The sequence below is a fragment of the Saccopteryx bilineata genome, chromosome 10, assembly GCF_036850765.1.
Source record: "Saccopteryx bilineata isolate mSacBil1 chromosome 10, mSacBil1_pri_phased_curated, whole genome shotgun sequence".
NCBI classification, from domain to species: Eukaryota; Metazoa; Chordata; class Mammalia; order Chiroptera; family Emballonuridae; genus Saccopteryx; species Saccopteryx bilineata.
Window position 1 is genome coordinate 35,066,238 of NC_089499.1, and position 12,528 is coordinate 35,078,765.

The window sequence follows — 12,528 nt, forward strand, 5'->3', positions numbered from 1 at the left end:
GATTTTTCTTCTCTCCCATGGTATACATTTTACGGCCCCCAGAGAGCTTGGAAGAGAGGTGTAGGGAGCAGGGAGGCAGACCTTGGAGAAGAGTCTACCACTCAGCTTGTGCTGGTGTCTCTGAGCTTGGAAGAAGGTCTCTGGGAAAGACAGTGCCAGCCACTGGCTCTCTGCACGTGTTGGGTCTGGGAGGAACCGCAAGCTGGAGTCAGTTGCTGCTGGCAGCAGACGCTGTGTAGTCACCATGACAGTCACTGGAATAGGGGGCCAGTCCCTTTGTTCTCCCACAGCATTCCCATCACCCTGTAGCACGCCCTATGGGGGCATCCTCATAGGGAAAAGCAGGCAAAACTAAATTATGGTTGGCAGAGTCTCGAAGCCAATGTCCCAGGCCGAGTTCGGAAGAGGGGGTGTGGGGCTGAGGCACTAGTCTAACACGCGGCACCACGCAATAGCGCAACGCCCAAAGCCCAGCAAGGGCATTCTGGGAGCAGACCCCGTGTGCGTGTGCGCAGACGCAAAGGGAATTCTCCAAACACTGTTTGTTTTCTCTCATACACCGGGTAGACGGCAGTTTGAACATAGAGTTCAAACAGCCTAATTTTTTTTGTAAAAGTTAAGAAACATTATGCCTCGCTGATTTTGCTGCCTAAATAGAACTTTTTAAATGCAAATGAAGGCATCATTTAGGCATAAAAACAACCTAATTGCTAATCATCATATATTTAATGATCTCTAATTAAAGCAAAATTTAAAGAGAATACAAGCATATTAAAAACTTTTCTTATGTAGCCTTCATTTGTACCTATCATTCATAAAGCAAATTCTGCATGTCCCCCAGGCTTTAGATGAATATACCATTATACTCGCATAGAACCTGTGTGTGTGTGTGTGTGTGTGTGTGTGTGTGTGTGTGTGTGTGTGTGACAGAGAGAGATAGAGAGAGGGACAGATAGAGACCAACAGGAAGGGAGAGAGATGAGAAGCATCAAGTCTTCATTGAGGCACCTTAGTGGTTCATTGATTGCTTTCTCATATGTGCCTTGACGGCGGGGGGGGAGGGGGCTTCAGCCAAGCCAGCGACCTTTGAGCTCAAGCCAGTGACCATGGGGTCATTTCTATGATCCCACGCTCAAGCCAGCAACCTTGGGGTTTCTAACTTGGGTCCTCTGCATCCCAGTCCAATGCTCTATCTATTGTGCCACTGCCTGGTCAGGCTGAACCTATTTTCTTAAATGCAAACACCTTCCCTAGGTATAGACACAGGGGGTACATTCAACAGCTTCATCAGGTGACAGAGTTCTCAAGACCTGTGCTATTCTGTATCTTGTCCTTTTGATTATGTTTTAAAAAGAAAAAGAACGTGCCTTAACTAAAAATGCAGAATCTCAGGTCCCGCCCCAGACCTACCTAATCAGAATCTGCATTTTTAACGAGTTCCCCAGGTGACTGCTGTGCCCGGGAAGATTAGAAACACTCATGCAAATTGCCCTCCCCAGTATGTCTGGCTGCCCCGCACTGTAAACTCCCAGACATCTCCCATCCCATTCTGCTCCCAACTTTCTTCCCCTTTAATTGAGATGTAATTGACATGTAACATTGTGTGAGTTTAAGGTGTACAACGTGATGGTTTGAGATGGGTATGCATTGGAAGTGATCACCACAGTAAGGTTAGTTAGCACATCCATCACTTCACATAGTAACCATGAAAATATGGACACTTCGTGAATTTCCATGTCATCTTTGTGCAGGGGCCACGCCAGTCTTCTCTGTATTGTTCCAGTTTTAGTGTATGTGCTGCCGAAGCAAGCACCCTGCTTCCTTCTGGTTCTCTAAGTGCCACATGAGTTCTTCACTAGCCTTCACTTTAGTTTTCCCTCTCTTTCGCCCATTAGATAAAACAATAAGGTAGAAAGGAAAGAAATGAGAGCTCTGGCCATATATATAGCTTGGTTGGTTAGAGCATCGTCCTGAAGTGCAGAGATTGCTTGTTTGATCCCCTGTCAGAGCACATACAAGAACAGCTTGATGTTCCTGTCTCTCTCTTCTTCCTCTCTCACTGAAATCGATAAATAAAAATTTTTTAAAAAGGAAGGAAATGAGGGAGAAAGGAAAGAGATAAGGAAGACAAGAACAAAGGAAGGAAGGTAGGAAGGAAGAAAAATTGGGGGGTAGGCGAGGATGGAGGGAGACCCACATTACAACGGTGCCATAGTAGTGTTCAAATACACACAAATACATCCCAGTCATTATTTCAATTTTAAAATGAAGCAGTTTACTTTCATACACTGTTGAAGGGAGTGTTAACTGGTATAATAATGTGGAAGGCAACTTGGCAATGTCTATTCAAAATTTTAAAATGAACATTCTCTTTGATCCAGCAATTTTAGAATTTATCCCACAGAAATACTTACAGAAACACACAAAAATGTATGTCAAAGCTATCTGTTGTTTTAATAGCAAAAAGTGATACGTAGTCTAAAGGTATTATCAATAAGGGTTGTCTTTAAAAATCAACATATATCTGCCCTGGCCGGTTGGCTCAGCGGTAGAGCATCGGCCTGGAGTGCAGGAGTCCCAGGTTCGATTCCCAGCCAGGGCACACAGGAGAAGTGCCCATCTGCTTCTCCACCCCACCCCCTCTCCTTCCTCTCTCTCTCTTCCCCTCCCGCAACCGAGGCTCCATTGGAGCAAAGATGGCCCGGGCCCTGGGGATGGCTCTGTGGCCTCTGCCTCAGGCGCTAGAATGGCTCTGGATGCAACAGAGCGACGCCCCAGAGGGGCAGAACATCGCCCCCTGCTGGGCATCCGGGTGGATCCTGGTCGGGCGCATGCGGGAGTCTGTCTGACTGCCTCCCCGTTTCTAGCTTCGGAAAAATGAAAAAAAAAAAAAAATCAACATATATCTCTGCAATGAAATCCTCTCCTGGCAGTAGAAAGCAATGAGGAAGATCTGTGTGTGCGTGTGATAATCTCTCTAACTTATGTAACAGAAAAGGAAGGTGTTGAACAATAGGTGTGATTTGATCCCACTTGTGCTTTTTTTTAGTGTGTGTGTATACATGTGTGTATACATGAAACATAGTTAATAACTTACTAGATTTACATCCAATGGAATAGTCTGTAATTGTTGCAAACATGATATCGACAGAATTTTGAATAATTTGGGACATTTCTGTAATGTAATGCTAGGTATTTTTAAAAGAGCAGGACATACCATATTTCCCTATGTATAAGACGCACCCTTTTCTGAGAAATTTGGGGTCTAAAACTGGGTGTGTCTTATACAGTGGTTGTAGATTATTTTTACTTGCATTTCCCGCCTTTTTGCAAGGATGAGGCGTTGTATAAATTTTATAATGGATAAAACTTGAGTTCAATAACTTTAAGTAATTTTTTTTTCAAATGTTGGGCCCCCAAATTAAGGTGCATCTTATACATGGGGAAATATGGTAGTACCATGGTTTTCCTCTTCCACCTTTCTAGAGCATTTTTTAATGTTATTAAAATTTCCAAAAAATATGAACTTCTCTCTAATATAACTCTTGGATCTTAGGTTGTTTGCAGTTTTTTTCAACTCATATGTAATGTTGATATAAACATTTTTTTACTTAATCTTGTTTTTAAATTTCAGACTCTTTTCTAAGGTAAATGTCTTATGTAATGACTGGTTCATAGGCTGTGACCCTTGATATGTATTGGCAAATTAGTTTCTAAGTTCACAAAGCTGTTTAGGGTAATATCTTCAATTTTTGTTATTGTGATTGGTTATTTTTTTATTTATCTATTCATTTTTAGAGAAGAGAGAGAGGGAGAGAGAGAGAGGAGAGAGAGACAGGGGGGAGAGCTGGAAGCATCAACTCCCATATGTGCCTTGACCAGGGTTTCGAACCAGCGACCTCAGCATTTCCAGGTTGACGCTTTATCCACTGCACCACCACAGGTCAGGCCATGATTGGTTATTAAGAGTCATAGTTTATTCAACAAATTTTAAAATTTGAGATCAAACAGGTCTTAATACTTACTGTTCCTTTCTTAAAGGCACTAGGTACACCATACAAATAAGACAGTTTCTACCTTGCTACTCTAAGTGCATCCAAGGCCAGCATGTGTAAACACGTAATTACACAGTGCTGCACTCCAGGCGCTCATAGAAGGATGCCCGGAGAACTGTGGAACACAGCACATCTACAGTATAGTTGTGATAGTCAACCAAAAGAGGGACCAGATCCTGATACTTCACTTTGACTGTTCCTCCCCGACATTCTAACTAAAGAGTGGTGTGACTTGCCGATGGGAAAATCTCTTCTGAGCCTATCAGAGTTCAAGTGTTCACTGCACATCACTTTAACAAAGAAGTAGGAAAGAAACCCAGTTTGTATGTCAAGGGCTAGTGCCATTTATATATTTCACAGATTCAGAAGGTGGTAAGACTCCTTCAAGGACACATACATTCATTCTAAATCTATAACCAAACCTGACCTTGAAACACCCCATTTCTCCCCAGCTGCTTAGAATAGAAAGATGATTATCTAGCCTTCAAAGCATTTGCCCCAACTCCCTCCCCGCCAAAAAAATCTTCAAGGAGAAGAGACAACTCAAACTCTACAAATAGCACTTTCAATTCTCCTAATATTTCTTAGGTCAAAAAATTATAAACTAAAACATTCTAATTGGGTTGACTAAATGAAATTGCCATTATTTGACTTTTTTTTAGCCTATAGAAGTAGCAATTTCATATGGTTCAACTAAAATTTTCAACTGAATTCTTCCTGTTTCTTTGCAAGCATATTCCAAGATGACCTACATTTTAGACTCAATCAAAACTTTTTCACACCAAATGCTTTCTGTAATATCTATTTCAGCCTGACCAGGCAGTGGCGCAGTGGATAGAGTAGGATTGGGATGCAGAGGACCCAGGTTCACGACCCCGAGGTTGCCAGCTTGAGCGCGGGCTCATCTGATTTGAGCAAAGCTCACCAGCTTGGACCCAAGGTCGCTGGCTTGAGCAAGGAGTTACTCAGTCTGCTGAAGGCCTGCGGTCAAGGCACATATGAGAAAGCAATCAATAAACAACTAAGGTGTCGCAACAAAACACTGATGATTGATGCTTCTCATCTCTCTCCGTTCCTGTCTGTCTGTCCCTGTCTATCCCTCTCTCTGACTCTGTCTCTGTAAAAATAAAAAAAGAAGTCTAAAAAAAATATCTGTTCCAGGTACAACAAAAAGAGAAAACTTATTAACACAAGTTTGTGCTTAGTTGTCACTTCCAGGTCAGATCATCAGTGAGATAAAATCAGAATTCTATATTTCCGAACTAGAAGGGAAAGAGGTCCCTTGCTTATTTAAGCAAAGTGATTTTAGCTAATGCAGAATTAGAAGTCAGGAGCAAGCGTGTCTGAGCAGATCCAGTGAACTACCAAACTTCATAATCTCCACCCAGGCGAGGCTGGTGTCCTCCTTGGAAGGCAAACATAATGCTGAGGATGTGCTGTGAATCCAGCGTTGTTATTGCTACAAATCTGTGGACCAAAGATCCAGGGAGAAGAAAAGGGGGAGGAGCTTGAGCTTCAGCCTCAAATTGGAGGTCTCTTTTCCGTTACTTGTATCTGATTTAAACTCATATTGTAAAAAAGTAAATTTAGTAATTTGGTAGAGGGTGCTAGAATGGGAAGTGATGCCTCAGAGCTTGGGAAGCTGGCCTGATCCCATAAAAGCATCGGAATTCTCCGGCAAACTCTAACTCATAGTTTTAAATGCTTTTTAGAGGTTTGCGATTCACAATGTAATGCAGTGGTCCCCACCTTTTTTGGGCCACGGACCAGTTTAATGTCAGAAAATATTTTCACAGAACGGCCTTTAGGGTGGGACGGATAAATGCACAAAATAAAATATGCAACCAGCGTAAAAACTGTGGTATTTTTAAATATAATTTTCAAACTTATGAGACAAGCATCAAGAGTGAGTCTTAGATGGATGTAACAGAGGGAATCTGGTCATTTTTTAAAAAATAAAACATTGTTCAGACTTAAATATAAATAAAACGGAAATAATGTAAGTTATTTATTCTTTCTCTGCGGACCGGTACCAAATGGCCCACAGACCGATACCAGTCCGGTATCGGTGGTTGGGGACCACTGATGTAACCCACAGCTCAAGCCAGTGTTTCTCAAACTCTAAAGTGCATCTGACTCACCTGGGCTTTCTTTTTTTATTTTATTTTATTCATTTTAGAGAGGAGAGAGAGAGGGAGAGAGAGAAAGAGAGAGAGAGAGAGAGAGAGAGAGAGAGAGAGAGAGAGAGAGAAATGGAGGAGGAGCAGGAAGCATCAACTCCCATATGTGCCTTGACCGGACAAGTACAAGGTTTTGAACCTGCGACCTCAGCATTCCAGGCCAATGCTTTATCCACTGCGCCACCACAGGTCAGGCTGAATCACTTTGTGTCCTGTTAAGCACACATTCTGATTGCGATGGGGTCTGAGATTTAGCATTCTGAGCAGCACCCCTGTGCTGTGACTCTGCATGGCCAGGATCACACTGGGTTGTAGTAGGTAAGTAGGGCATCCTTCTGAGGGCTTTCGTTGCTTTTTGCCAAATTGACAGACTGGCCCTGTGGGTCACATACTGAGGGCTGAAGACAGGATGCTCTATCCAGCTCCCCTTCAGTGGTCTTACTCTCTCTTCTGTTTGACTCTTCCTACCTGTAAAGTGGGGTAAACAAATCCATGTTGAGAGTCCACTGGAGGACCGAATCTCAAGGTAGGAGGGAACTTTGGAGCTTGTCTGATCCAACCCTCTCTGCTCTACCCTGACCCTGCCTGCGCCTGAGATCCCGCGGGCCCGGGGGAGCTCTGCAGGGTAAGGGCCTCTGGCGTGTATTCTCAAGTGAGCCAAAGCAGCTAGCAAACCCAGTGCTCAAAACCACTCTGCAAACATCACCTGATGAGAGAGATGAAACCCAGTGTTTCCAGCAGAAGGGGTTTAGGGGGCTCCCTCCTGTCCTGCCCTCTCCCCATAGCAAGTGAAAGCACAGCTCAGACTTGATTTGTCACCACCTATTAAGAGGAGCTGTCAGCTTCAATTATTGTTTTGCAAATTTATTTCAGTCCTTTAATGCAATTCACCAGAGAATTCAGTATTGATTCCCCAATCTCATCTGTTTCTCTGAAGGCCTGTACCACGTTGGCCTTACTGGTCCCTCTGTCTGTCTCCCCCCCCCCCCTTTCCCTCCCTCTCAATCTGGAATGCATGTCACATTCTGGGTAAGTGTGCTGTGATAAACCCATCTGTCATGATCAAAAGAGAGGCATAATAAAGGCAATGTGTCAACATGGTTGAGAGATGTGATAAAAATAATCATTTTTTTACTTACGGAGAAACATTTTAATTTGGACATGAAATGCTACAAATCAGGAATCAGGACTGAAAGGAGTTCTCTCTTCTGTCCTTGGTAGTGGCTGTAGCACCATTTTTAAAGTCCAGCAGTTCTTCTTGTCATTGAGGGCTTCTAGCCAGTAAATTTTATACCATGTGCAGGTGACCATAACATTTATTGCCCAAACTAGGGTACTTTAGACCAGGGGTCTCAAACTCGCGGCCCGCCGAACGGCTGTGATCTTGCTCTGCGGCCCACGTGCTGAGTTGAGTTTGAGACCCCTGCTTTAGACAGTGGAAATGGGCAGCATTGATGATTATGTTCTCATGTCAGCCATGCACTGAGACTATCACAGTTCAGTTGAGACATGGCTCTTCTAATCATGGGAAGTTGACAATAGGGAACCCAGTGACAGTCTGACATTAAAAGGTGAATTTGTTCTGCTTGACCAGGCAGTGGCATAGTGGACAGAGCATTAAACTGGGATGTGTAGAACCCAGGTTTGAAACCCCAATGTTGCTGGCTTGAGTATAGGCTCATCTGGCTTGAGTGTGGGCTCATCAGCTTGAGTGAGGGGTTGCTGGCTTGAGCATGGGATCATAGACATGACCCCATGGTTGCTGGCTTAAGCCCAAAGGTCGCTGGCTTGAGCCTAAGGTTGCTGGCTTGAAGCCCAAGGTCTCTGGCTTGAAGCCCAATGTCACTGGCTTGAGCCCAAAGTTGCTGGCTTGAGCAAGGGGTCACTCGCTCTGCTGTAGCCCCCGGGTCAAGGCACATATGAGAAAGCAATCAATGAACAACTAAGGTGCCTCAATGAAGAATTGATGCTTCTCATCTCTCTCCCTTCCTGTCTATCTGTCCCTCTCCCTGTCTCTCTCTCTGCCACACACACACACACACACACACACACACACACACACACACACTGAATCTGTTCTCCAACACCAGGCAGCATTGAACAGGCAAGGAAGACTTTATTCAAGATTACTGCACTAGAGGACAGAGATTGAACTGAGCTGTGAATACAACAGAGGCAAGTGGGAAGTTATAGCCGAAGGGAAGAGAGCAGGGGTCAACAGGCGGAAAATGACTGAGAGGAACATGGATCTGTATGAAGGGCAGGGGGATTCTTTGTAAGCTGGGCTCTGTAGATGTTTGTTTGCAACCTTGGGGCCTTCCTGAGTGAGATCTGAAACAGCCCCTATACACAGAGGTCAAGGAGAGACCAAAGAATAAGCCAGGTCACTCTAGATTGGTAAGTGGCAGTTTTGATGAGCAAGGAACTCATGAGGTTTGTCTTAGCCACAAGATGAATGGTTTCCCACACCCACCTATGAAAACTGAAAAGTTGATATAGAAGTTTTAACTATGTTCAGTTACATATACCATCCAGATGGCTGCAACACCATCTTACTGTCTAAATAGTGAGCTTTAAAAATGGCTCCCATAGTGGGAACATTAAGAAGAGAGAGCATTTCAAGCACAGGGGTGGGGGTGAGGTGCTTTTGGTTGCCTGGGTCCAATTGTAAGGTCAGCTGGTGGTCATGTCCTCTTAGTTACCTCCTTCAACAGTAGCCCATGGATTGCAGGTGACAATGAGGACTAGTGGAGGACTCAGAAGTGCCAGGCTAACATTTGGTCAGGGAGAGAATCACTGTGGAAGACCCCCAAATGAAAGGCAGCTTTTCAAATTCACTCTTCTCCAAGACAACTCATCGTTTCCCAGTCATAAGCATGCATCCTTGCTCCGAGAGTTTCTTCCAAACAGTTATGCTCTCATTTCTTATCCTTTTGTGATTTCATTTTCCTTGCAAATCCAATTATTCTTATTATGTTTGATTAGGAAATCTATTTCATCTTCTGATTTTTGCTTCTACTCAGCAAAATTGGGGCAAAATTGACTTTTAAAAAGTGTAATTTGAATTGATCAAGAGCAGCACAGTTGCGATTTGGCCAGGAAGGGCTGCAGTGAGTGGTCCCCTTGTCGCGGTGCATTGTTTAGCGGAGCTCAGAGAGCAGAAGGAAGAGCAAGGGGATTTGTTTATTTTATCCACATTTCATGCGTATGCACATCGTGGCGGAGGCCCAATGCAGGCTCTGCTCCCTGTAGCCCAGTGCCCACCGCTGGGCAAGTCCCTTTTCCAGTTCGGAATCGGTTTCCTTGTCTATAAAATGAAGGTGTTTGATTAGATGAATTCCTTAGTACTTTTCAAAAATTTCATAATTCTGTTTTCATTTATTTATTTTTATTTTTTAAATTCATTTTCGAGAGGGTGGAGGGAAACAGAGAGAGAGAGAGAGGGAGGGAGGGAGGGAGACAGAGAGAGAAGGGGGGAGGAGCAGGAAGCATCAACTCCCATATGTGCCTTGACCAGGCAAGCCAGGGATTTCGAAGAGGCGACCTCAGCACTCCAGGTTGACGTTTTATTCACTGCAGCACCATTGGTCAGGCCCATCATTCTGTTTTTAAACCATTCTATTTCCATATTTTATTATAAAATATCCATTTGGAAGTCATTACAAAAAGATCAAATACGAGTGATGGCAAATCAATCTGAAAATAATGACGCGATGCAGGCCCTAAGTCTGTAAAGCTGTTTTCCCTACATCTTTGCATTGTGTGTCTAAGACAGTGGTTTTCACCCACCGGTTCCCAGACCGGCGCCAGTCTCCCAGAAATTTCATGCTGGTTAACCACGGGCCAACAATGGAAAACCACTGGCTTAAGATATATTGAATCTGAAATGTGTGCAAAAACGTTCACAACAGCTTTTTTAATAAAAGCAAGCGTGGGGTTAGGGAGGAACAGAAATAGCCTGAAATGCACGTTAGCAGGAGAAATAGGGATGGAATAGAACAGTGACAATCAATGAGCTATAGAAACAAAGGGAGTGTGTGTGTGTGTGTGTGTGTGTGTGTATCAATAATGCTGAGCAAAAACAGGCAAGCAGAAAACTAAGTATGATGCCACTAAAAATGTAAAAAACACACAAAACAATACTATTTATTTCTCAGAGTACATACTTCCATATGTAATAAAAGTATTTTTTTAAATGCTTGGTGATGATAAAACACCAGATTCATAATAGTGCATACCCCTAGGGGTCCCTGTTTTATTTTCCTTGTAGCATTGGCAGAAATCTAAAGTGACCTTGTTGGCTTGTTTACTTGCTTACTCTCTGCGGTCTTCCTGCTGAAACACGAGTTCCGTGAGGTCAGCGGCATGGCTGTCTCCCCAGCACTTGGCGTGCTCTCAGTGTTTACTAAACACGTGCTGGATGAACAGTGGGTACTGTTCTGTGCCAGGACTGCTGGATGCAGACGTGACTAAGGACAGTTCTTTGTCCCCAGTGGGCTTTGAATCGAGTGGTGGAGCAGAACAGAAAACCAAAGGTCCTTTGCTTTCGGTTGGATACTCCTTTAGTGGTTAATTAATCTGGAAACAAAAGTATATCTGCAGCCATCACTGAGGGGACGTTTCCTGGGCAGATGCGGTTTGCCAGGCAGTGAGTTCCAAGGGAAGGGAGAGAGACTGTTCCGCTGGCTCCTCTAAAGCGATGGTGATAAGGAGCTTTTCAACTTGATGACCCATCAGAACTGGTGGAAACTCATTCCCTCTCTGTCTCCCCGAAGAGAAACAGCCTGTTGTTTTTCTAGAGAAAGAAGCGTGTTCAACCTTTTCTGCTGTTAAGCTAAATTGTGTTTTAGAACAGGAGGCTGAAATCCCCTCCTCTGCCGCTCTCTGCCTTATCTAACTCCCACAGCAGACGGTGACATCTGTTGAGCAGCCCTGGCATGGCTGCCCACTCCCATCCCCCCACCCCAGGAACTGAGGGCCTCTGGAGTCAGCTGCTCCATCCGTGCAGCCTCATCAGTGCCCAGGGCAGCTGGGGCTTCCGGCAGCTCTGGGTGGATTTCAGGTGCTCTCCAAATGGCCCCGGTGTGCACATGTGGAGGAAGAAGATGGCAGAAACATGGTCCCTTTCACATAGCATTTAAAAGAAAAAAAAAATAAGGTTTGTTTCTTCCCACTCAGAAATAGAAGAGGTCATTTTTTTCTTTTTTCTTTTCCAAGTGAGAGGAGGGGAGTTAGAGAGACAGACTCCTGCATGCACCTCAACTGGGATCCACCTGGCAACTCCTGTCCGGAGCCAATGCTCTGACCATCTGGGCTCGCAACCAAGCTGTTTTTTTTTTTGTTTTTTTTTTTCATTTTTCTGAAGCTGGAAACAGGGAGAGACAGTCAGACTCCCGCATGCGCCCGACCGGGATCCACCCGGCACGCCCACCAGGGGCGACGCTCTGCCCCCCAGTGGGCGATGCTCTGCCCATCCTGGGCGTCGCCATATTGCGACCAGAGCCACTCTAGCGCCTGAGGCAGAGGCCACAGAGCCATGCCCAGCGCCTGGGCCATCTTTGCTCCAATGGAGCCTTGGCTGCGGGAGGGGAAGAGAGAGACAGTGAGGAAAGCGCGGCGGAGGGGTGGAGAAGCAAATGGGCGCTTCTCCTATGTGCCCTGGCCGGGAATCGAACCCGGGTCCTCCGCACGCTAGGCCGACGCTCTACCGCTGAGCCAACCGGCCAGGGCCCCAAGCTGTTTTTTAGTGCCTGAGACAAAGGCAGCCAACCGGCCAGGGCCCCAAGCTGTTTTTTAGTGCCTGAGACAAAGGCTCCACAGAGCCATGAAGAGGTCATTTCTTTTTTTATTTGTTTTATTTTATTTATTTATTTTTTAGTGAGAGAGAGAGACAGAGAGACAGAAAGAGGGACAGACAGGAAGGGAGAGAGATGAGAAGCATTATTATTTTTTTTTAATTATTTTTATTTATTCATTTTAGAGGGGAGAGAGAGAGAGAGAGAGAGAAGGGGGGAGGAGCAGGAAACTTCAACTCCCATATGTGCCTTGACCGGGCAAGCCCAGGGTTTTGAACTGGCAACCTCAGTATTTCAGGTTGACGCTTTAATCCACTGCGCCACCACAGGTCAAGCCAGCATCAGTTATTTATTGTAGCACCTTAACTGTTCATTGACTGCTTTCTCTTATGTGTCTTGACTGGAGGGGCTACAGCAGAGCAAGTGACCCCTTACTCAAGCCAGCAACCTTGGACTCAAGCCAGTGACCTTGGGCTTCAAGCCAGTGACTTGGGCTCA

General features: G+C 44.9%; 1 protein-coding gene and 1 non-coding gene across 5 annotated transcripts in view; one reads left to right on the forward strand and one right to left on the reverse strand.

The window, feature by feature from the left end:
* The window catches only part of NEK11 (NIMA related kinase 11), a 275,610-nt gene that overhangs the window by 253,804 nt on the left and 9,278 nt on the right, over window positions 1-12,528 (forward strand). The gene's annotated exons all lie outside the window — the stretch shown is intronic.
* On the reverse strand, window positions 1,707-1,813 carry LOC136314807 (U6 spliceosomal RNA). Its single transcript, XR_010727388.1, has one exon. It is a non-coding gene; the product is annotated as a U6 spliceosomal RNA (small nuclear RNA).